The 25,664-nt window shown below is 46.0% G+C and overlaps 1 protein-coding gene and 1 long non-coding RNA gene across 2 annotated transcripts in view; one reads left to right on the top strand and one right to left on the bottom strand.

The window, feature by feature from the left end:
* LRRC75A (leucine rich repeat containing 75A) overlaps positions 1-25,664 on the top strand; it is a 478,221-nt gene that overhangs the window by 425,135 nt on the left and 27,422 nt on the right. The gene's annotated exons all lie outside the window — the stretch shown is intronic.
* Positions 11,138-13,507, bottom strand: LOC141080378 (uncharacterized). The gene is made up of 3 exons (XR_012228894.1): positions 13,194-13,507; positions 12,361-12,393; positions 11,138-11,188 (listed from the first exon to the last, which is right to left on the bottom strand). It is a non-coding gene; the product is annotated as an uncharacterized lncRNA (long non-coding RNA).

Genomic DNA, 25,664 nt, shown 5'->3' with positions numbered 1-25,664 from the left:
TCTGTGCTTCAGCAGTCTCATGCCACATTACTGGCATCATGGCACACACCACTGAGTGTTGATGTCGGTAGTATGACCGTGACCACTAATTAGCTGCAGCGGTCATGTGCTGGAAGCTTATAAACAAAGGCCTGAAGGACCGCTGTAGAATCTTCACTGGATCTATGGGAGAATAAATCCTTCTGTGTCTTCTTGTAATTCCAGACATACCTGATGTTGAGATCAGGGCCCTGTGAGGGCCATATCACTTCCAGGACTCCTTCTTTGCGTTGATGATGGCTCTTAATGACAATGGCTGTATGGTTGGGGTCGTTGTCCTGCTGCAGATTAAATTTTGAGCCAATCAGGTGTCTTCCTGTTGGTTTTGCATGATTGATATTTATCTGTCTGCATTAATTAGCATTGAAAACACCAAGAAATGGGCAACATAGAGGACCATAGACTTAGTGTTGGTCATGGAATTTTAGTGAAGCAGATGAAAGACATTACATGCTTACAACCCTTCAAAATCAGATGATGTCCAGCAGTGAACTCAGCTACACCCATCTAATGTTCAGGGAAGTCTGGCCAGAAGTGGTATATGTGGAGAATTGCAGCCAGAAACCATACATTCGACAGGAGACAAGACCAAATGACTCAACTATGTTGGAAAAAATATGAACTGGTGGGCAGAAAAATGGCAGCAGGTGTTCTGGACTGGTGAGATAAATGTGAAATATTTGGATGTAACAGAAGGCAGTTTGTTCACCCATGGGCTGGAGAGCGGCACAATAATGGGTGTCTGCAGGCATCAGTAAATGGAGTACTGCCAAATGTTTTAAGAAAAAATGACACACCAGCTGTCGACTTAGATAATGCTGCATGTGACAAACCTTTCTCCATTAACATCTCTAAAAATTTTAAGCCAGATGAAGGGCTAGCAGATTTCGGATCAAAATTATGCAAATTACAAAAATTACACCACTGTAGCCATGCAGCCGAATAATCGGCCCATGATCTTGCGGATAAAGACTGCTGTATGAAATAAGGTATCATGTTGAAATCAGGTCCCAAAATTCCCGTGGGCAGGGAGTTGCGTCCGCATCTGTGTTTGAAACCTGTTGATAAAAAAATCAACTGCTGATTTGTACATAAGGAATCGGTAGCAATTTTCCAAATGCTAGTTCCTATATTCGCTTTTATCCAAATGTTAAATCGAAGGCTTAAAAGAACCAGATGCCTCAAAATTGTGGCAGACCATTTATTTTTAGACGACAAGGTGTTAATTGCTAGATTAAAACCGTGGTCAGTAGAAAGAAGAATGATTCTAGAATTCCGAAATTGGGGTCCCCATAGATAAAAACCAAGTAAAACAGAAGCTCAAGAACCATGGTATTTTTTAACACCATAAACTCTGTAGACCATGGCTGAACTGTCCAATGGGAAGAAAATAAAACAGCAAAACCAAAAGGTCTTCCATTATACTCAGACAGAAATTTCAACCAAATCAAGGCATCTTCTTTTAACTCGGAGTGGACTCTGATATGAGAGGTAGGGGATGAAACACCAATTGTTGACTAATATAGGCGCCTAGAAAAGGCCCTACCAATGAGAATGATATGAAGGGCAAAATTCAACAATCCCAGTAAGGACTGCAATTCTTTCAAAGTAATTTTTTCTTTTTTGACAAAACTCATGTCATGTCGGACGCTGTTCACACCACAGTGTCCGGCAGGCAGCGGTAGTTCCATCTCCGTCCACTATAGCCTCAGTGGCGCCGGCTTGATTTTACTCAGGTTATCTGGGGTTAATCTAGCTGGAAATCAGGTGGGATGTTTGGTCACGCCCACGGTCTTTAAATAGTCGTGCTGGCCTGTGGGCGTCGCCGATTATAGCTTGTGTTTTGTGCCAAGTGGTTCCGGTCTGGAGTGGAGGTGTTGGAGAGAGAAATTCATAGCTGGTGTCGTATGATCCGTTGTTACCTTTTCGTCTTCCTATATTTGTGCTTTGTTTTGCCCTGTTCACATTATAGTATTGTCCTGTGTGGTTGCGGCGCGGTGTGGTTTGAGTTCTCCCTGTCTGTCATTACTGTGTGGGTTTTGGTGGTTTGACAACTCACTGGGTGGAGGGTGGAGGGTTCAGCTTAGGGCTGAGCAGGAGATAAGGAGAGGCTGGAGGCTCAGGCATTTGCACCTTTAGCAAAAACCCTGGGTTGAGGGTCAGACAGGGTTTTCCCTAGTTTGAGGGACTCCGCAGGGGCCCGGGTTTTGTCAGCCTCCTTCGACCTAAGCCTCGCATAACATTATAATCGGCCCAACATTTTTCCATGGATTCCATGACTTCCATAAACCGCCAGTTGGCGGCGCTGTCCGTACAGGTCACCGAGTTGAAGGGGGCAGTTCAGCAGCAGGGCCTGGTTGTAGCTAATGTACAAGCGGCTTCTGCTGGTGCAGGTGCAGAGCCTAAGATTCCGCTGCCTGAACGATTTTCTGGGGAACGCAGCAAATTTGTCATCTTTCGGGAGGCCTGCAAGTTATACTTTCGCATGCGCCTGGTCTCCTCAGGTAATGAGGCTCAGCGGGTGGGTCTGGTGTTATCATTACTGAGTGGGGACCCCCAAGCATGGGCGTTTTCCTTACCAGCCGACTCTGCTACATTTCATTCGGTTGAGAATGTTTTTTCAGCACTCGGGCTCATTTATGATGACCCCGACATATTGGCTTTAGCAGAATCTAAGATCCGCGCCCTCCGTCAGGGGGAACGTATGGCGGAAGACTATTGTTCAGAATTTCGCCGTTGGGCAGTAGACACACAGTGGAACGACCCAGCGCTGCGGAGTCAGTTTATTCATGGGGTCTCAGAAAGACTTAAACAGGCCCTCCTGATGTATGAGACTCCTGCATCGTTAGAATCTGCCATGAGTTTGGTTATCCGTATTGATCGCCGTTTGCGTCAAGGGGCGCAGGAGACGCTGCCTCTGGGGGAAAGCAGGGGTGCCAGTGTGGTTGCTGCAGATGAGCCCACGGAACCTATGCAAATCGCTGGGGTATCACATGTGCAGCGTCGCGTTCCTGGGTTCAGGAAGCATGGAGCATGTTTTTACTGTGGTAAAAGAGATCATTATGTAAATGCTTGTCCTGTGCTACCAAAGAAAGTCGCACCGGCGGAAAACTGGTAAGCTCAGAGGGTATGGAGGAGGCCCAACTGAGCGTATGCATATCCTCCATGATGGTATCTCAATGTATGCTCCCTGCCAGGGTTATTATTGCGGGCAGAGAGCTTCCAATATCAGTGTTTGTGGATAGCGGTTCAGCCACCAATCTCATGGATGAGGAGTTTGCACGCATGGCAGGTTTCAAGATCGAAAAACTCCCTCATCCTATTCGCGTGGTTACCATTAATGCCGCTCCCCTCCCACAGGGGGAGATTACTGAGTTTGTAGCTGAGGTTAAACTCCACATTGGGGTCCTACATTCTGAGTGGGTTACATGTAAGGTACTCAATAATCTCCCAGCACAAATAGTCCTGGGTTTCCCATGGTTGTCTAAGCACAACCCGGTGATTGACTGGAGAACCCAGGACATAGTCCAGTGGAGCAGTTTCTGCCAGGAAAAATGCTTGGCCACATGTGTGTCCGCCGTGAAGTCCAGCCTTCCGGAGGCATTGCTGGATTTTGCGGACGTATTCTCTGAGAGGGGTTGCTCAGAACTACCTCCACATCGAGCCTATGACTGTCAAATTAGGTTAAAACCCGGGGCTAAATTGCCAAAGGCGAGGATGTTTAGTATTTCTGGTCCGGAGAGACAAGCTCTTAAGGACTACATTGCGGAGAGTTTAAGTAAAGGGCACATCCGGCCTTCATCCTCACCTGTAGCAGCGGGGTTTTTCTTTATTAAGAAGAAAGATGGGGGGTTACGCCCGTGTCTGGATTTCCGGGAGTTAAACCAGATTACGGTCCGTGATCCCTACCCGATGCCTCTGATCCCTGATTTGTTCAACCAGGTGGCTGGTGCGAAGTGGTTTTCCAAACTTGACCTCAGGGGGGCATATAACCTCATAAGGGTCCGTCAGGGGATGAGTGGAAGACGGCATTTAATACCCCTGAGGGTCATTTTGAAAGCCTAGTTATGCCATTTGGGTTGACAACCGCGCCTGCTGTGTTCCAACATTTCATAAATGATGTATTTGCTCATGTGCTGGGGAAATTTGTGATTGTGTACCTGGATGATATCCTTATTTATTCGAGCGACCAGGACACTCATTTAGAGCATGTCAGGCAGGTGTTACAGCTGCTCCGTGAGAATAAGCTCTATGCTAAGCTTGAAAAATGCGTGTTTTTTGTTCAAGAGTTGCCTTTTTTGGGATATATTGTGTCCGCCGCAGGGTTTAAAATGGATGCCGCGAAGGTGCAAGCGGTGCTGCGATGGGAACGGCCTGGTAATCTAAAGGCGCTCCAGCGGTTCCTTGGGTTTGCCAACTATTATAGGAAGTTTATTAAGAATTTCTCTACTATAGCCAAACCGCTCACGGACATGACGAAAAAAGGTACCAATCTCGCTATCTGGTCTGAGGATGCGGTGCGTGCATTTGAGCTTCTGAAGAACCGTTTTGCTTCAGCCCCCATTCTGGTGCAACCGGACGTACCTAAACCTTTTACGGTGGAGGTCGATGCGTCTGAGGTGGGAGTGGGGGCAGTACTGTCACAGGGCTCGTCCTTGAGCAATTTGCGTCCATGCGCCTACTTCTCCAAGAAGCTGTCGCCGGCCGAACGGAATTACGACATCGGCAACAGGGAGTTGTTGGCCATCAAATTGGCTTTTGAGGAATGGCGACACTTCTTGGAGGGGGCGGCCCACCAGGTCACAGTCATCACCGACCATAAAAACCTGCTCTATCTGGAGTCGGCCAAGCGTCTGTCTCCCAGGCAGGCTCGCTGGGCATTGTTTTTTACACGTTTTAACTTTCTGGTGACTTACCGTCCTGGGGCAAAAAACACCAAGGCGGATGCCTTGTCCAGGTGTTTTCCGGGGGGAGAACCTCGGGAAGAGCCGGTACCCATCCTCCAGGAAGGTGTAGTGGTTTCGGCTCTCACGACTGAGGTAGAGGCGGAGATTGCCGAGGCCCAGGAGGAGGTACCACCAGGACTTCCCGCTAATAAGTCGTTCGTACCCCTTCATCTTCGTCTTAAAGTGTTGGGGGAACACCACGACTCGGTCCTGGCCGGTCATCCAGGGGTTAGGGGCACCTTGGAACTGGTATCGCGCCGCTTCTGGTGGCCAAAAATCCGGCAGGATGTGGTTTCCTACGTGACAGCTTGCATCACGTGCGCCAGGGCCAAGTCGCCCAGAACCCGTCCTGCTGGCACTCTACAGCCTCTGGGGATACCTAGTAGGCCATGGACAGAAATCTCCATGGACTTTATCACAGACTTGCCTGCCTCGGCGGGGAACACGGTCATCCTGGTGGTGGTTGATCGATTTTCGAAGATGGCGCATTTTGTGTCGTTGCCTTCCTTGCCCAACGCGAAGACGTTGGCTCAGGTCTTTGTGCAGGAGGTGGTCAGACTGCACGGAGTTCCGTCGGACATAGTGTCTGATAGGGGTACCCAGTTTGTGGCGAAGTTTTGGAAAGCTTTTTGCTCACGATTGGGGATCAAGTTGTCTCATTCGTCGGCGTTTCATCCGCAGTCAAATGGTCAAACTGAGCGCATGAACCAAAATCTGGAGCAGTATTTGCGATGTTTTGTGTCTGACAACCAAGAGGAGTGGTCGACGTTCCTTCCCTTGGCCGAGTTCGCATTAAATAATCACCGCCAAGAATCATCGGGAGAGTCTCCGTTCTTTTGTGTTTATGGGCACCATCCTCAATTTTGTACCTTGCATCAGGGGGGCTCTGGGGGCGTCCCAGAGGAGGACCGGTTAGGAGTTCAACTATCATCGGTCTGGAGGAGTGTGAAACAGCGATTGCTGAGCATGAGTGCAAGATACAAACGTGTGGCTGACTCTAGACGCGTGCCAGGTCCGGACCTGTGTGTGGGTGATTGGGTGTGGTTAGCTACTAAAAACATAAAACTCAAAATTCCATCATTGAAATTGGGTCCAAGGTTTATTGGCCCTTTTAAGATTGCTGCCATCATAAACCCGGTTGCTTTTCGGTTGGAGCTTCCTGCGGTATACAAGATACACAACGTGTTTCACAGGTCTTTATTGAAAAAGGTGGTAGGCTCTGTGGACACGACGCCGATGCCACCTCCAGTCATGGTGGATGGCGATTTAGAGTTTGAAGTCTCCAAAGTGGTGGACTCTCGAGTACTGCGCCGTACTCTTCAGTATTTGGTGCACTGGCGGGGGTATGGTCCGGAGGAGAGGTCTTGGGTTCCAGCCTCAGACATACATGCGGATCGGCTGGTCAGTTCCTTTCACCGCCGTCATCCGGACAAGCCGGGTCCTATGAGTCTTGAGGGCCCTGGGGTCCCTCGTAGAAGACGGGGTACTGTCATGTCGGACGCTGTTCACACCACAGCGTCCGGCAGGCAGCGGTAGTTCCATCTCCGTCCACTATAGCCTCAGTGGCGCCGGCTTGATTTTACTCAGGTTATCTGGGGTTAATCTAGCTGGAAATCAGGTGGGATGTTTGGTCATGCCCACGGTCTTTAAATAGTCGTGCTGGCCTGTGGGCGTCGCCGATTATAGCTTGTGTTTTGTGCCAAGTGGTTCCGGTCTGGAGTGGAGGTGTTGGAGAGAGAAATTCATAGCTGGTGTCGTATGATCCGTTGTTACCTTTTCGTCTTCCTATATTTGTGCTTTGTTTTGCCCTGTTCACATTATAGTATTGTCCTGTGTGGTTGCGGCGCGGTGTGGTTTGAGTTCTCCCTGTCTGTCATTACTGTGTGGGTTTTGGTGGTTTGACAACTCACTGGGTGGAGGGTGGAGGGTTCAGCTTAGGGCTGAGCAGGAGATAAGGAGAGGCTGGAGGCTCAGGCATTTGCACCTTTAGCAAAAACCCTGGGTTGAGGGTCAGACAGGGTTTTCCCTAGTTTGAGGGACTCCGCAGGGGCCCGGGTTTTGTCAGCCTCCTTCGACCTAAGCCTCGCATAACATTATAATCGGCCCAACATTTTTCCATGGATTCCATGACTTCCATAAACCGCCAGTTGGCGGCGCTGTCCGTACAGGTCACCGAGTTGAAGGGGGCAGTTCAGCAGCAGGGCCTGGTTGTAGCTAATGTACAAGCGGCTTCTGCTGGTGCAGGTGCAGAGCCTAAGATTCCGCTGCCTGAACGATTTTCTGGGGAACGCAGACAGGGTTTTCCCTAGTTTGAGGGACTCCGCAGGGGCCCGGGTTTTGTCAGCCTCCTTCGACCTAAGCCTCGCATAACATCTCATTAATGAACCGTGAAGCTTAGACACCTTGTCAGGGGGAAGTCTGCATTCCATAGAAGAGGAGTCCAGCGTAATGCCTAAAAATCAATTGAAGTGGACGGAAAATCGTTTTCTCGTGAGAAATGGGAACGCCAAACTTCTCGCATAACCGAATGAAGTTGGAGAGAACCTGAAAGCAATCTGAGGAAGATGCAGAACCTACAAACAAAAAATCATCTAAATAATGCAAGATGCCGATGTTGTTGGAATTAAATTCTAAAACCCAATGCAAAAATGACAAAAAACTTTCAAAATAAAAACAAGAAAGAGAAAATCCCATAGGCAAACATTTATCGAAGAAAAACTGATTATCAAAATAGAACCCTAAAGAATTAAAACCGTCGGGGTGAACAGGGAGAAGCCTGAAAGCGGATTTTATATCCGACTTTGCTAATAAAACATTTTGACCAAATTTTCTCATAATGTCAATAGCTGTATCAAAAGAGGCATAGCTAACGGAAGACAAACATTTATTGATTTGGTCATTAAGAGAACTGCCACTCGGGTAAGATAAATGATGGATTAATCGGAAAGAGCCTTGTTCTTTTTTAGGTACGATACCCAAAGGGGAGATCCGAAAATTTGAAAAAGGGGAAGAAGAAAAAGAGCCAGCAATCCTGCCTAATTCAAGCTCACTCAAAATTTTTTCTCTCGCTACCTCAGGGTGAGAAAAAAGGGACGGCAAATTTTTAACTATAGTAAAGCCTCGGCCTGAAAATGAGGGAATGTAAAAACCTGAAGAAAAATCATTAAACAACAACACGCTACTCGCCTTGTTTGGGTAGATGTTTAGCAAGTATAACATTTCTTCCAATTTCATTGGAGTCTGAGCCCTTTTCGTTAGTGTCTTTAATAATTGACTGCTGAGAGGCTTGTTTCTTAAAGCACTTTGATGCGGGGTGGAAGTTCCAACAAAAGGAACACTCGTGCCGGAATTTGCAATTGTGGCTCCACTTTCAAAAAGACTCATTAAAGGAAAAACACACACTCTTTCTAAAATTCAGGGGGGTTGATTGTTTGGAAAAAAACCTGCCTCTGAGGTAACATTAAATTGATCCATAAGCCAACATCCTTGAAACCCCAGTTTACCTCAGGGTGAACAGCTAATTTTTGCCTAAATGCCTCATCATATTGAAGCCATGCAAGGCCACCAAAATTCCGGTAAGCCTCCAGGATGATGTCTACATGCTGAAAAAGCTTGCTACATAAGTGTGGAAATTTTTCACTGAGAACAGCCGAGTAAATGGAAAATGCTTGGATCCAATTATTAAATGATTTAACCGATCCCCGTTTTAAATCATCGGGATCAGATTTGTCATCCTTCTTTTCCATTTTACCCAGATGATCTCTGTGAGGAAGAAGAGAGAATAAGTCAATATGCTGATTGATCCAAATAAGCTCTTTAGTAGCAGCGCTTAAATAGAAACCTAGTGGGGAAAGGTCACACATTAAAGCCTCTTTAAAAGTATTCTTGACAGATGAGCTGGTCCCACTAGTGATATCAGGATTAACCACAGTGTCTAAACTATGCTGAGGGGAGCTAAAGACTTCCCCTAAGGCGTCAGATAACACACTTCTAATCATTTGTTTAAAAAGAGTGTGAGAGATGGACATTGGAACATGGACGTTCTCACCCTTTCCACGTCTGCTGCCTGATGCATCTTGATCCGCCGCACAGCCTGCGCTCAAGCCATCATTGTCAGGCGAGCGCAGCTGAGAGGAGAACGAAGCTTGGACGTCTCCTTCAGCGGATGATGCTGCTACAGCCTGGATACCGGGAGAAGCTGGAGCAGAAACCGCCGAGGCTTTCGATCTCTGAGCTGCCCCTGTGCTTTTACGACCGCTGCACCCGTCTGCCCCGCTGGCGACTCCAGCTGACGTAGCCGGCTTCGGCTGATGACGCTGAAGTGAATCTTGCATCGGGCTGCGAGACTTCCTCGATGTCTGGCGCCAGGACTTCCTCTCACGCTCCCGGGCTTGAGGTCTTGAGCGTGGCGGTGAGATTGGAGGTGAGTAAGACGCTGGTGGTCTCCTGCTTCTTCCATTCCCGGCCGAAGATACAGCTGCTCCGGAGGTTTGGCCCGCAGGCTGAAGCTGTGTACATGGATCGGGGGGAGGAGAGACAGCATCGGAAGCCGCCGCAGGACGTCTCATAGCCAGGCAGCTCCTGAGCCAGTTAACTCCATCCTCCTCCCCAGCCCTGGCCAAAAGCTGCTGCACAAGACTATCCAGAATGCCAAAGGGGATCTTCTTTCTTCACAGAAAAACTGCTGCTGAGGTAAACAAACTAAAAACAGGGGTTTATATACCCCTTAGATTAACCGCCAAAACAATTTAACCAATCCCAGCCCGTTAAAACGGCACCAAGAACACCGGTCATAACCAGTTCATACTACAATTTAATCCAGCTGACCAGAAAATTAACCCTTAGTTGATCCCTTATGAGGGAAAACGACCTCGCTATTAAAGAGAATTTGGTTTTAAAATACGGTCCATATAACCATGCGACCCCCCCCCCCCGTTATGGCTTATCTGACAACGGGGGGGGGGGGGTGCTGCCATTATGGTAAAGGGGTCATTACTCCTTGTGATATAACTTTCTCTTCCATATGGTAAAGGCGCCTTATTCGTCTCAAGATGTTCTGTGCGCCACCTCCTATTTCAGACTCCAGATAATATGAGAGTCTTTTTCTCCAATTCATGATGGTAAAGGGGGTCATTGACCCCTGTGAGATAAATGTCTCCTCCAGATGGTAGCGGCACCTCATTTATCTCAAGATGTTCTTGGTGCCACCTCCGCCTACAGACTCCTGATGTTATGGGAGTCTTCTCTCTGTCTAGATTGTAAAGCTTCACTGCCTTAAGATAGTTGTGGCCTCTCTCTTCTAAAAATGAGATGGTGACTGCTCCTAAGGGTGGTTATGGTGCCTCCTTTGCCTTTAGATGCTTTGTGGGTACTTCCAGAAACTCTGCTTTCTCTGCCTCTTGATGGTAAAGGGGCACCGTCCTCAGGACTCTCCATTATGGGAGTTTTTTCATCCAACACTTGATGGTGATGGGGGCCTTCTTCTTCCGCTCTGAGATAAATTACTCCTCCAGATGGTAACAGCACCTCATTTGTCTCAAGATGTCGAGGGTGCCACCTCCTATTCCAGACTCCAGAGAATATGAGTCTTTTCCTCCACTTCATTATGGTAAAGAGGGTCATTAGCCCTTGTGAGATAAATGTCTCTTCCAGATGGTAACGGCGCCACACTGTTCTCAAGATGTTCTAGGCGCCAACTCCTATTCCAGACTCAAGATAATATGAGTCTTTTCCTCCTATTCATGATGATAAAGGGGGTCATTGACCCCTGTGAGATAAATGTCTCCTCCAGATGGTAACGGCGCCTCATTTATCTCAAGATGTTCTTGACGCCACCTCCGCCTACAGACTTCTGATGTTATGGGAGTCTTCTCCACCAATCTGACCTAGATTGGTTACCATGAGATCATTTTAAAATTGTAAGTAAATCATTAATAATAAAAGCTCCATAAAAAAAACTGGAAAACTATGATTCCCGGGGCCCCCAATTACTATCAGAGAATATATAAGTCTAATTTGTTGTCTAGGTGTATTTTTGAGTGGAGTATAAAAATGGTTTGTTTCTTGGATAGACTGACATTAATAGTAGAGTAAGACTTTCCATTCACCCTGAGAAGAACGGTTTGTTGTGTTCTTAAAGGATTTTGGGTACTCACTTTTAGCAATGTTTTCTGCCACAGCAGCCGCTGAACAGAGATCTTAGTCTGAAAAAAAAATACAGCATAGGCCCAATCCATCAAAGTTTTTACAATATTCTGGCAGCTGTGCTAAAATTTCACGACTGGCATTTTAATGTCATTTTCGCCCGACTCTGACAAAGTGGGCATAGCTGTGGTAGGATTGGGGCATGGCCGCCGCCACTCGTTCTGAATTTGAGTGACGTAAGTCTTGTGGCGGGTCGCACAAAGAGGTGTACGACACTCGTCCGTCTCAATTTATTCATGATGTGGCACACGCCTTTTCATGAATCAGGAGTGTCTGACTCCAGCACATCTCCTCATCAAGACCAGCATGAATAACTACGGTCTTGTCATGATCCAGGACGGGATTTCGCTTTGACCCGTCCTGGTTAGACTAGGGGTTAATTGTGCTGCCTCTCTCTGGCAGCAGGAGGCTATTTAGTGCTCACTGGACCTGGGTCCGGTGTCAGTTATACTCCTGCCCTCGGCTGAGTTAAGTGACCTCTTGTATACGTGTGCCTTGTGCCTGATATCTTGCTTGTTTGTTCGGTTGTGATCTGGTTCTGTCCCTGTTACGAGTTCTGCCTGACCCTCTTGTACTGCGCTACCTCTTGTGTATGACTCTCTGCTTGTGACCCGACTTCTCTCTGCTCGTCCCCTTGGTACCACGTCGCCCTCTTGTGTATGACCTTTGGCTCTGTCTGACTACCCGTCTGTTCGTCCCTCCTGTACCTCGTTCGCCCGTACTGTGTGTGACCTCTGTTTTGCCGGACTCTGAGTTGTTGTATGGTGTCCTGTCCTATCTGAATACAGGACGCTAAGCCCCGCCCCTTGTAGTCACATGACCATAGGTCCCGTGCACATTATTCAGTTTTAGTGTCCGCAGGTCCTGTGCATCTTTACTTTCCAGCACTGACTGGATCCTGACACTATTAGCCTGAAGCACGCCTGGTCACCTCTGCTGCCCTGCTCCCCAGGTATCTTTTAGCACTGCTTCTGTACTCAGGACACGCGCACTGGCTCTATGAGCAAGTGCAGTGCGGTGTCTCTGACAGGTCTTATGAATCAGGCGCCATGACTTTCAGGAGATCAGACACAACTACTGAAGACAAATGCATTGATGGGAAAATAGACTTCATACAGAAGAGAAGGAAGTTGTGGATTTACATTACAGCCATTACTGCGCTTGCATTTACCTGGATAGGAATCTGGTGAATCTGCTTTTCTTCCTGAAGAGAAAAGACAAGAAATAAATGATTACATAATATAGAAAGAAAACATACTGTTTTCCTGTAGGAAGGTCATCAGCGCCTGCAGCTACATCTTATATTATGTACATTCTGATTCTACATCCATCCGTGCAGCATTCATTCCCAGCACTGATCTTCCCTGTAGTAACATAGGATCCACTGTGTAACCAGCGGATCTGCAGGAATGATTTATATAAAATCATTTATACCATTTGTGTCCAATAGGAGGTGAGAGAAAAACTCTACGGCCCCGACTCATCAAAGCGCTTTGAGCGCCAGTCTTGATGAAGTCTGCACTGGCGTAAAATGCTTCAAATTCATTAAAAGGGACTTGCCTCTTAATGAATTTGGAGCATCTTTTAGCTAATATGCGCCGCAACAAGAAATATTACTCAATTCGGGGACTGAAGTACATATTTGTCACTTTTTTGGCGTTCGTAATAATGACTATGTCAGCTGTGCTTAACCCTACCCGCTCTAGGCTAAGATCTCCCACAGTAAGTGTTTTTCATTATTTTCGATAGGACATCGTAATAGAAAGGTAAGAAATGCCGTACAATGCAGTGAAAGTCTTGACCCTGATTTATCTTAAGTGTGAACTGGAAAACCTGTCTGGACTAATTTTTGTGTTTTAAAATTTATTTAAAATATCTCGTTATTAAGATGTTGGGGTGAAAAAACATCTAGAAAAATCCCTAACTATAATTCCTTCTGCCCCATCCTCACTACTCTTCTCCGGGCAGGCTGCATTCACAAAGTTATAGGTTTTGACTCCTCACCTGATGATCACCACGGGTTCTTCCTCATCCTCCTCACTGTTAAAGAACATAATGCAGCTCACATAACAATATGTACTAGTTGTAGCAGCCAGTGAAAATATACAGAGATGGGGGAAGTATAGAGACAGACACAGCAGGTTACAGGGGTCATATATACTGTATATATATCAACCACAGAACCCTGCAAAGGAGTGCAGTTCAGCTTTTCTTAATAGTTATAATATAGTCTTCAATTTTGGCTGGCATCCAAAAGGGGGAATTTCATCATATCTATAATAAAGGACACAAAGTGGGTTAGAATTATTGACACATTGTCTTGTCTGAATTTCATAGAATATCTTCATAAAAATCATATAGTAGAACACATAACTATTGCTCTTCTCTTGCCCATGGATTATAATAGCACATATCGTAGACTACTCCTATATCCCGCTGCCAAGAAGGCGTCTGCATTGTGAGATAAATATCTGAATACCCATGGTGTTGCCTTCACTCTCATTTTCCATCTAAAAAAGAGCCATAATATGGTCACAAGATATATCTGATCAATCAGACACATCATTCTAAATAACGAATACTCGTACAGGTTTATCATATTAACTTGTCTTCAATGGACTCAGCTAAATAATAAATGTCAGTAGGTCATTGTATGACACGGGTGACACTACACTATACATATGGGTCTCAGAGAAAGAACTAAGAGTCGTCCAGCGGTTGTCTGTTCTCTTGCAAACATTAAGGCCACGTTCACATGTTGAGTATTTGATCAGCATTTTACATCAGTATTTGTAATCCAAAATCAGGTAATAAGTATAATACAAACACGTCACCACTTCTGCATTTTTCACCCACTCCTAGTTATGACTTACAAATATTGATGTATAAATATGACTGGATCTCTACAAAAAAATACGCCAGTCATAGCAGTTCATGCATTAAGGCTATGTCCAAATGGCACGTGACCACTGCATTCTGTGCTTCAGCAGTCTCGTGCCACATTACTGGCATCATGGCACACACCACTGAGTGTTGATGTCGGTAGTATGACCGTGACCACTAATTAGCTGCAGCGGTCATGTGCTGGAAGCTTATAAACAAAGGCCTGAAGGACCGCTGTAGAATCTTCACTGGATCTATGGGAGAATAAATCCTTCTGTGTCTTCTTGTAATTCCAGACATACCTGATGTTGAGATCAGGGCCCTGTGAGGGCCATATCACTTCCAGGACTCCTTCTTTGCGTTGATGATGGCTCTTAATGACAATGGCTGTATGGTTGGGGTCGTTGTCCTGCTGCAGATTAAATTTTGAGCCAATCAGGTGTCTTCCTGTTGGTTTTGCATGATTGATATTTATCTGTCTGCATTAATTAGCATTGAAAACACCAAGAAATGGGCAACATAGAGGACCATAGACTTAGTGTTGGTCATGGAATTTTAGTGAAGCAGATGAAAGACATTACATGCTTACAACCCTTCAAAATCAGATGATGTCCAGCAGTGAACTCAGCTACACCCATCTAATATTCAGGGAAGTCTGGCCAGAAGTGGTATATGTGGAGAATTGCAGCCAGAAACCATACATTCGACAGGAGACAAGACCAAATGACTCAACTATGTTGGAAAAAATATGAACTGGTGGGCAGAAAAATGGCAGCAGGAGTTCTGGACTGGTGAGATAAATGTGAAATATTTGGATGTAACAGAAGGCAGTTTGTTCACCCATGGGCTGGAGAGCGGCACAATAATGGGTGTCTGCAGGCATCAGTAAATGGAGTACTGCCAAATGTTTTAAGAAAAAATGACACACCAGCTGTCGACTTAGATAATGCTGCATGTGACAAACCTTTCTCCATTAACATCTCTAAAAATTTTAAGCCAGATGAAGGGCTAGCAGATTTCGGATCAAAATTATGCAAATTACAAAAATTACACCACTGTAGCCATGCAGCCGAATAATCGGCCCATGATCTTGCGGATAAAGACTGCTGTATGAAATAAGGTATCATGTTGAAATCAGGTCCCAAAATTCCCGTGGGCAGGGAGTTGCGTCCGCATCTGTGTTTGAAACCTGTTGATAAAAAAATCAACTGCTGATTTGTACATAAGGAATCGGTAGCAATTTTCCAAATGCTAGTTCCTATATTCGCTTTTATCCAAATGTTAAATCGAAGGCTTAAAAGAACCAGATGCCTCAAAATTGTGGCAGACCATTTATTTTTAGACGACAAGGTGTTAATTGCTAGATTAAAACCGTGGTCAGTAGAAAGAAGAATGATTCTAGAATTCCGAAATTGGGGTCCCCATAGATAAAAACCAAGTAAAACAGAAAGAAGCTCAAGAACCATGGTATTTTTTAACACCATAAACTCTGTAGGCCATGGCTGAACTGTCCAATGGGAAGAAAATAAAACAGCAAAACCAAAAGAGTCATTGGCAGAGAAACTGAAGGGAAGGAAATCTGCAGAAACAAACTCAGTTTGCTAACAAGATCTTCCATTATACTCAGAAATTTCAACCAAATCAAGGCATCTTCTTTTAACTGGGAGCGGACTCTGATATGAGAGGTAGGGGATGAAACACCAATTGTTGCCTCATATAGGCGCCTAGAAAAGGCCCTACCAATGAGAATGATACGGAGGGCAAAATTCAACAGTCCCAGTAAGGATTGCAATTCTTTCAAAGTAATTTTTTTCTTTTTTTTACAAAACTCATTAATGAAGCGTGAAGCTTAGACACCTTGTCAGGGGGAAGTCTGCATTCCATAGAAGAGGAGTCCAGCGTAATGCCTAAAAATTCAATTGAAGTGGACGGAAAAATCGTTTTCTCGTGAGAAATGGGAACGCCAAACTTCTCGCATAACCGAATGAAGTTGGAGAGAACCTGAAAGCAATTTGAGGAAGATGCAGAACCTACAAACAAAAAATCATCTAAATAATGCAAGATGCCGATATTGTTGGAATTAAATTCTAAAACCCAATGCAAAAATGACGAAAAGCTTTCAAAATAAAAACAAGAAAGAGAAAATCCCATAGGCAAACATTTATCGAAGAAAAACTGATTATCAAAATAGAACCCTAAAGAATTAAAACCGTCGGGGTGAACAGGGAGAAGCCTGAAAGCGGATTTTATATCCGACTTTGTAAATAAAGCATTTTGACCAAATTTTCTCATAATGTCAATAGCTGTATCAAAAGAGGCATAGCTAACGGAAGACAAACATTTATCGATTTGGTCATTAAGAGAACTGCCACTCGGATAAGATAATTGATGGATTAATCGGAAAGAGCCTTGTTCTTTTTTAGGTACGATACCCAAGGGGGAGATCCGAAAATTTGAAAAAGGGGGAGAAGAAAAAGGGCCAGCAATCCTGCCTAATTCAAGCTCACTCAAAATTTTTTCTCTCGCTACCTCAGGGTGAGAAAAAAGGGACAGGAAATTTTTAACTATAGTACAGCCTCGGCCTGAAAATGAGGGAATGTAAAAACCTGAAGAAAAACCATTAAACAACAACACGCTACTCGCCTTGTTTGGGTAGATGTTTAGCAAGTATAACATTTCTTCCTATTTCACTGGAGTCTGAGCCCTTTGTGTTAGCGTCTTTAATAATTGACTGCTGAGAGGCTTGTTTCTTAAAGCACTTTGATGCGGGGTGGGAGTTCCCACAAAAGAAACACTCGTGCCGGAATTTGCAATTGTGGCTCCACTTACAAAAAGACTCATTAAAGGAAAAACACACACCCTTTCTAAAATTCAGGGGGGTTGATTGTTTTGAAAAAAACCTGCCTCTGAGGTAACATTAAATTGATCCATAAGCCAACATCCTTCAAACCCCAGTTGACCTCAGGGTGAACAGCTAATTTTTGCCTAAATGCTTCATCATAATGAAGCCATGCAAGGCCACCAAAATTCCGGTAAGCCTCCAGGATGATGTCTACATGCTGAAAAAGCTTGCTACATAATTGTGGAAATTTTTCACCAAGAACAGCCGAGTAAATGGAAAATGCTTGGATCCAATTATTAAATGATTTAAACGATCCCCGTTTTAAATCATCGGGATCAGATTTGTCATCCTTCTTTTCCATTTTACCTGGATGATCTCTGTGAGGATGAGAGAATAAGTCAATATACTGTTTGTTCCAAATAAGCTCTTTAGTAGCAGCGCTTAAATGGAAACCTAGAGGGGAAAGGTCACACATTAAAGCCTCTTTAAAAGTATTCTTGACAGATGAGCTGGTCCCACTAGTGATATCAGGATTAACCACAGTGTCTAAACTATGCAGAGGTGCTAAAGACTTCCCCTAAGACGTCAGATAACACACTTCTAATAATGTGTTTAAAATGAGTGTGAGAGACGGACATTGGAACATGGACGTTCTCACCCTTTCCACGTCTGCTGCCTGATGCATCTTGATCCGCCGCACAGCCCACGCTCAAGCCATCATTGTCAGGTGAGTGCAGCTGAGAGGAAAGCGAAGCTTGGACGTCTTCTTCTTCATCAGATGATGCTGCTACAGGACCCGGGATAACAGCCTGGATACCGGGAGAAGCTGGTGCTTTTACGATCGCAGCACCCGTCTGCCCGCCGGCGACTCCAGCTGACGTACCCAGCTTCGGCTGATGACGCTGAAGTGAATCTCGCATCGGGCTGCAAGACTTCCTCGATGTCCGGCGCCGGGACTTCCTGTCACGCTCCCGGGCTTGAGGTCTTGAGCGCGGCGGTGAGATACGAGGTGAGTAAGACGCTGGTGGTCTCCTGCTTCTTCCATTCCCGGCCGAAGACACAGCTGCTCCGGAGGTTTGACACGCAGGCTGAAGCTGTGTACATGGATCGGGGGGAGGAGAGACAGCATCAAAAACCGCCGCAGGAGGTCTCATAGCCAGGCAGCTCCTAAGCCAGTTAACTCCATCCTCCTCCCCAGCCCTGGCCAAAAGCTGCTGCAGAAGACTATCCATAACGCCAAAGGGGATCTTCTTTCTTCACAGGAAAACCGCTGCTGAGGTAAACAAACTAAAAACAGGGGTTTATATACCCCTTAGATTAACCGCCAAAACACTTTAACCAATCCCAGCCCATTAAAAATGGCACCAAGAACACTGGTCATAACCAATTTCAAACTACAATTTAATCCAGCTGACCAGAACATTAATCCTTAGTTGACCCCTTATGAGGGAAAGCGACCTTGCTATTAAAGAGAATTTGGTTTAAAAATACGGTCTATATAACCATGCGACCCCCCGTTATGACTTATCTGACTACGGGGGGGGGGGTGCTGCACTAATGGTAAAGGGGTCATTACTCCTTTTGATATAACCATCTCTTCCATATGGTAAAGGCGCCTTATTCGTCTCAAGATGTTCTGGGCGCCACCTCCTATTTCAGACTCCAGATAATACGAGAGTCTTTTTCTCCAATTCATGAGGGTAAAGGGGGTCATTGACCCCTGTGAAATAAATGTCTCCTCCAGATGGTAACGGCGCCTCATTTATCTCAAGATGTTCTTGGCGCCACCTCCGCCTACAGACTCCTGATATTATGGGAGTCTTCTCTCTGTCTAGATTGTAAGGCTTCACTGCCTTAAGATTGTTGTGGCCTCTTTTCTAAAAATGAGATGGTGATAGCTCCTAAGGGTGATTATGGTGCCTCCTTTGCCTTTAGATGCTTTGTGGGTTCTTCCAGAAACTCTGCTTTCTCTGCCTCTTGATGGTAAAGGGGAATCGTCCTCAGGACTCTCCATTATGGGAGTTTTTTCATCCAACACTTGATGGTGATGGGGGCCTTCTTCTTCCGCTCTGAGATAAATTACTCCTCCAGATGGTAACAGCATCTCATTTGTCTCAAGATGTCGAGGGCGCCACCTCCTATTCCAGACTCCAGAGAATATGAGTCTTTTCCTCCAATTCATTATGGTAAAGAGGGTCATTAACCCTTGTGAGATAAATGTCTCCTCCAGATGGTAACGGCGCCTCACTGTTCTCAAGATGTTCTGGGCGCCAACTCCTATTCCAGACTCAAGATAATGAGTCTTTTCCTCCAATTCATGATGGTAAAGGGGGTCATTGACCCCTGTGAGATAAATGTCTCCTCCAGATGGTAACGGCGCCTCATTTATCTCAAGATGTTCTTGCCGCCACCTCCGCCTACAGACTCCTGATGTTATGGGAGTCTTCTCCTCCACCAATGTGACCTAGATTGGAGGCAAAACAATTTTAAAAACTATTACCATGAGATCTTTTTAAAATTTTAAGTAAATCATTAATAATAAAAGCTCCATAAAAAACTGGAAAACTATGATTCCCAGCGCCCCCAATTACTATCACAGAATATATAAGTCTGATTTGTTGTCTAGGTGTATTTTTGAATGGAGTATAAAAATGGTTTGTTTCTTGGATAGACTGACATTAATAGTAGAGTAAGACTTTCCATTCACCCTGAGAAGAACGTTTTGTTGTGTTCTTAAAGGATTTTGGGTACTCACTTTTAGCGATGTTTTCTGCCACAGCAGCTGCTGAACAGAGATCTTAGTCTGAAAAAAAAAAATACAGCATGGGCCCAATCCATCAAAGTTTTTACAATATTCTGGCAGCTGCGCTAAAATTGCACGACTGGCATTTTAGTATCATTTTCGCCTGACTCCGACAAAGTGGGCATAGCTGTGGTGGGATTGGGGCATGGCCGCCGCCACTCGTTATGAATTTCACTGGAGTAAGTCCTGTGGCGGGTCGCAAAAAGAGGTGCACGACACTTGTCCGTCTCAATTTATTCATGATGTGGCAAACGCCTTTTCATGAATCAGGAGTGTCTGACTCCAGCACATCTCATCAAGACCAGCATGAATAACTACGGTCTTTTGAATCAGGCGCCATGACTTTCAGGAGATCAGAAACAACTACTGATGACAAATGCATTGATGGGAAAATAGACTTCATACAGAAGAGAAGGAAGTTGTGGATTTACATTACAGCCATTACTGCACTTGCATTTACTTGGATAGGAATCTGGTGAATCTGCTTTTCTTCCTGAAGAGAAAAGACAAGAAATAAATGATTACATAATATAGAAAGAAAACATACTGTTTTCCTGCAGGAAGGTCATCAGCGCCTGCAGCTACATCTTATATTATGTATGTTCTGATTCTACATCCATCCATGCAGCATTCATTCCCTGTAGTAACATAGGATCCACAAGAAATATTACTCAATTCGGGGACTGAAGTACATATTTGTCACTTTTTTGGTGTTATTATTGATGACTATGTCAGCTGTGCTTAACCCTACCCCCTCTAGGCTAAGATCTCCCACAGTTCAAAAAATTAATGTAGATGATCGGACCTGGGGTAAAAAGGCCAAAAGTTGAACAGTTACAGGTTACTAAAAAAATTGAAACTGTTAAGAACTCCTGGATGAATTGGGACCACAGTTTTCTGGCAATAAATTATTTTATTGCACAGTAAGTGTTTTTCATTATTCTCGATAGGACACCGTAGTAGAAAGGTAAGAAATGCCGTACAATGCGGTGAAAGTCTTGACCCTGATTTAACATAAGTGTGAATTGGACAACCTGTCTGGACTAATTTTTGTGTTTTAAAATATATTTAAAATATCTTGTTATTAAGATGTTGGGGTGAAAAAACATCAAGAAAAATCCCTAACTATAATTCCTAAGACTTTTGCATAGTACTGTGGACATATATATACAGTATGTGCGAATTCTGTGTGTGTGAGCAATATCTTACATTGATTACTTACATCACGTTACCATAGTCATAAGTCCTGTTAGTCACAAAAAAGACAAGACAGTCTTTTCTGCCCCATCCTCTCACTACTCTTCTCCATGCAAGCTGCATTCACACAGTTATAGGTTTTGTCTCCTCACCTGATGGTCTCCATGAGTTCTTCCTCATCCTCCTCTATCGCGACCTCACTGTATAAGAACATAATACAGCTCATATAATAATATGTACTAATTGTAGCATCCAGTGAAAATATACAGAAATGGGGAAACTATAGAGGCAGACACACAGCAGGTCACAGGAGTCATTTATATATATACTGTATATATATATATATACAGTATATATCAACCACAGACTCATGCAAAGGAGTGCAGCTCAGCTTTTCTTAATACGGTACTGTGAGAATCATGTGGGAATAGTGGATGAGGGCAGGTATATCTCGCCCAGATTCCTTTCCTATGTGGCCTAGTCTGGTCAGTATTGCACCTGCTTGCTAATGAATAATGGGAGGTGGATATAAAAGGATGCAAGGTGGTTGTGTGAGTGTCTCAGCCTGGGAACACAGAGAGCCTGTCTGTGTGAGAGACACACGTGAATGGAAGCAGTGCCCACTGCAACTGTGGTTTGGCTGGACGGGAGAAGCCCGCCAGTTGGTAGTTAGGTTGTCCATTGTTTAGTTAGTGCCGGACAGGCAAGGATTTGTTTTATGTTTTATTTCCTTTTGCATTGCTTTCACCGTTAATAAACCTGACCCAGGGTCAGTTATACACGAATCCCAGCTCTGCGCCTGAGTTTCACGCTGAATGCACGTGACCTTTGACCCCAGCAAAGGCGATCCCGGAGTGTTTTATCACATTGTGGTGGAGAACGCGGGCATCACGTTGCAAGCATGAGCATGGAGGACGTGGTGAAAGCGCTGGTACCGTCCACCGCCGTCCAGCAAGAAGCTAATCGGGTGATGATGGCCCAGCTGAAGGAGTTGGTGGACATGACAGTTACCGATCGATCGCTTCTCCAGCAGGTGGCGCAGTGCTTGGCAAGCTTACCTGAGCTTAACCTGGAAGCCGAGTCGAGAGTGATTCACGTGAGTCGGTACTGGCAGAAAATGACGACCGAAGATGACGTCGAGGCATACTTGACCACGTTTGAACGGACGGCGGTGCGAGAAAAATGGCCGAAGGCACGATGGGCCGGCCTGATTGCCCCGTTTCTTTCCGGTGAGGCCCAAAAGGCTTATTATGACTTAGAGCCTGAAGCCGCGCAGGACTTTGACAAATTGAAAGCCGAGATCTTGGCCCGGCTGGGAGTGACGACCGCTGTCCGTGCACAGAGAGTGCATCAATGGACTTATCAGCCGGATAAACCACCGCGGTCACAGATGTTCGACCTGATCCACGTGACGAAGAAGTGGCTACAACCCGAGGTGTTGACAGCGCCAGAGATAATCCAAAGAGTCATCATGGACAAGTACCTGAGAGCTCTACCGCCTGCCCTGAGGAAGTGGGTAAGCCATGGAAATCCTACGACGGCAGATCAACTGGTGGATCTGGTTGAACGTTACTCCGTGGCGGAAGGACTCCGAGACGACGCTACCCCACCTCGTTCTTCATCATCTCCACGTGGAACCGGTAAGACTGTTCCAGGGAGTAGGGGAGATGGAAAAATCCCTAAGACAGTTGGGGAGGAAAACGGGACTGCCCGCACTGCGAGGCCGAGAGTAACGAATTATGGTCTAAGCAAGGGGCCCGTTAGGTGTCCGCTGCCAAGAGATGGGACATATTGCTGCGAACTGTCCGCTCACTACTGAACCCATGCAGTGCGACGTCACAGACTCTAAAAACCGCATGTCTATGGTTGCACGGGTAGTGAGTGTGAATGCTGGTCAAAAGGCGGTGGAAAAACACTTGTGTGATTTAACTCTTGATGGAAAAAATGTGGTGGCATTGTTAGACTCGGGAAGTGTGGTGACTCTGGTGAAGGCCAGTCTGGTGTCAGCCCCGACTGGACCATCAGACAAATTTTCTGTAATGTGTGTGCATGGAGACACCTGTTCGTACCTCACCACGGTCATATGCATTACTACTTCCTATGGGTCTGTGCAACAGAAAGTGGGACTCGTCCCGGCATTATTGCACGATGTTATCCTGGGCCGGGATTTTCCCCACATCTGGCAATTGTGGGAGAATCAGTTGATACCCCAGAATAATAGTGTACATGATTCTTCTCCCAGGGCGCGTGTGGGTCCCGAACCCCTTGAAGTCTCCCCGGAAGACTCTGGGGAAGAGTCTGCGGGAAATGACCTGCAGTTCCCGTTTTCAGTCATGGCGGGTGATACGGAGGAGACCGGGGAAGAGGAGGAGGCCGACAGCCGTCCACCTCCCCGTTTGCCGGATTTAGAAGTTCAGAAAGATGACTTCCAAAGCGAGCAAATAAAGGATCCTACCCTTTCTCAGGCTAGGACAAATGTAAAAGTGATAAATGGGGTACCCGTAGAACCTGGCTCTAGGCTGGCATATCCTTACATGGTTCTGGAGAATGATTTACTCTATCAGATAGAGAAAAAGGGGGAAGATACGGTGCAACTATTAGTCGTGCCAAAACCCTACCGGCGGCAGGTGCTGGACCTGGCCCACGGACATGTGATGGGAGGTCACCTGGGAGTCCAGAAAACCACCGAAAGGATATTACACTGTTTTGTTTGGCCAGGCATGCATAACGATATTCGAGTATATTGTGAGTCTTGTCCTGACTGCCAAGCCTCTGCACCTAAGCCCCGTTTCTGTAGCCCGTTGGTACCCCTACCTATTATTGAAGTCCCGTTTGAGAGGATTGGGATGGATTTAGTTGGGCCCCTTCCACGGTCTGCACGTGGACACCAACATATCCTGGTCATCTTGGATTATGCCACTCGTTACCCGGAGGCCATCCCTTTGCGTAACACGGCCACCAAGACGATTGCCAAGGAACTGGTGCATGTGTTTAGTCGGGTCGGTATACCAAAACAGATACTCACCGACCAGGGGACCCCCTTTATGTCCAGGGTAATGAAGGAGCTCTGCCGATTGTTACAAATCGAACCGTTACGCACATCCGTGTATCACCCTCAAACAGACGGGTTGGTCGAACGGTTCAATAAAACTCTGAAGCAGATGCTGAGAAAGGTGATAGACAAGGATGGGAAGAACTGGGACTATTTACTTCCGTATTTGCTTTTTGCCATCAGGGAAGTACCCCAGTCTTCCACGGGATTCTCGCCTTTCGAGTTATTGTACGCCCGACGTCCTCGCGGACTGTTAGACGTTGCAAAAGAAACCTGGGAGGGTCAGGTCACTCCGTTTAAAACAGTGATAGATCACGTCACACAAATGCAGGACCGTATTGCGGCTGTTATGCCTATCGTCAAAGAACACATGATACAGGCTCAAGGAGCCCAAAAAAGAATCTATGATAGGGGAGCCAAGATCCGTACGTTTGCACCCGGAGATAGGGTGTTGATCCTGGTCCCCACGGTGGACAGTAAGTTCCTGGCAAAGTGGCAGGGCCCCTTTGAGATCAAGGAAAGAGTTGGTGAAGTAAACTACAAAGTATACCAGGCAGGTAAACGGAAACCTGAACAGATTTATCATGTAAATCTGATAAAGCCCTGGAAGGATCGGTCTGCCTTGTCAGCGGAGCTGGCCCGTCCTGTCTGCTCGCATACCGTATCGGAGGTACGGGTTGCAGAGACTCTCTCGGAGCGGCAAAAGACTGAGGTCAGGCAGTTTCTACTTCACAACCAAAAGTTTTTCTTAGAAAAACCCGGGCAGACTATGCTAATGAAAATTGACATCGTAACGGAACCTGGTGTCACAGTTCACGTAAAGCCCTACCGAATCCCGGAAGCGCGCCGTGAAGCCGTTTCCCGAGAAGTGAAGGCAATGTTAGAGTTAGGAGTCATTGAGGAATCGCACAGTGCGTGGTCCAGCCCGATTGTGCTAATTCCTAAACCGGACGGCACCATCCGGTTCTGCAATGACTTCAGGAAACTGAATGCGGTCTCAAAATTTGATGCCTATCCTATGCCCCGGGTTGACGAGTTAATAGATCGGTTAGGAAAAGCCCGGTATATTACGACCCTAGATCTAACAAAGGGGTATTGGCAGATCCCTCTGGCTGAGGCTGCCAGAGAAAAGACGGCATTTGCTACGCCGGAAGGTTTATTTCAGTATGTGTATATGCCGTTTGGACTGCACAGGGCACCGGCGACCTTCCAGAGACTGATGGATCGAGTCTTGAGGCCACATAGGCGGTACGCTTCGGCCTATTTGGATGACATTGTCATTTACAGCTTGGACTGGGAGATTCATCTCCAGAAAGTACAAGCTGTGATTGACGACCTGTGGGTGGCAGGTCTAACCGCGAACCCCAAGAAATGTCACATCGGGCTAGAAGAAGCCCGGTATTTGGGGTATGTAATTGGGAGGGGTGTTGTTAAACCCCAGGTTGATAAGGTTCAGGCGGTTCAGGACTGGCCACAACCTGTCAACAAGAAGCAGGTGCAAGCCTTCCTGGGGATCGCCGGCTATTATCGCCGGTTCATACCCAATTTTGCAGCCATCGCTACCCCCCTGATGGATCTTACAAAAGGGAAAGACTCCGTCATGATTAAATGGAGTTTAGTGGCTGTAGAAGCCTTCCATAGCCTAAAACGGGCACTTTGCTCTCAGCCCGTACTGGTGACTCCGGACTTCCGCAGCGA

The sequence above is a fragment of the Dendrobates tinctorius genome, unplaced genomic scaffold (genome assembly GCF_039654945.1).
Source record: "Dendrobates tinctorius isolate UK_male_01 unplaced genomic scaffold, ASM3965494v1 ptg000016l, whole genome shotgun sequence".
Lineage (NCBI taxonomy): Eukaryota > Metazoa > Chordata > Amphibia > Anura > Dendrobatidae > Dendrobates > Dendrobates tinctorius.
This window is presented reverse-complemented; position numbering and strand designations above follow the sequence as displayed.